This window comes from Pteropus vampyrus, unplaced genomic scaffold, assembly GCF_000151845.1.
Source record: "Pteropus vampyrus isolate Shadow unplaced genomic scaffold, Pvam_2.0 Scaffold38, whole genome shotgun sequence".
Lineage (NCBI taxonomy): Eukaryota > Metazoa > Chordata > Mammalia > Chiroptera > Pteropodidae > Pteropus > Pteropus vampyrus.
In genome coordinates this window covers 3,715,776-3,716,087 of record NW_011888819.1, presented here as the reverse complement: position 1 = coordinate 3,716,087, position 312 = coordinate 3,715,776, and the positions used below count along the sequence as shown (strand labels likewise).

Here is a 312-nt window from a genome sequence, read left to right as displayed (position 1 = left end):
AAAAAAATACAACAGAAAAACAGTTCTAATTTATAACACGTTACTGCTTCAAGGTAAATATTCTGCTTCCAAAAATTCGGTGGCCTTCTGGATGAATAATGCCTTTGACATAAGCCTCATCCCTTTTTCTTTTTGCAACCCTGGGAGGTCAGAGGTATCTAAGAAGCTGAGACAGTGCCTCAGATGCAGACTGTGCTGCCTTGAATGTGCTTGTTCATTCTTTATTCCTCCATTCAACAAATATTGCCGCTTCTACTCTGAGAGGCAAATGGGAGAAATCGATGAGCAAACAAAGGTCCTTGTCCTTGTAGA

The 312-nt window shown here is 40.4% G+C and overlaps 1 protein-coding gene across 6 annotated transcripts in view; it reads right to left on the bottom strand.

Annotated features, from left to right (window-relative positions):
* The window catches only part of APP (amyloid beta precursor protein), a 251,592-nt gene that overhangs the window by 91,865 nt on the left and 159,415 nt on the right, over positions 1 to 312 (bottom strand). The window lies entirely within an intron of this gene.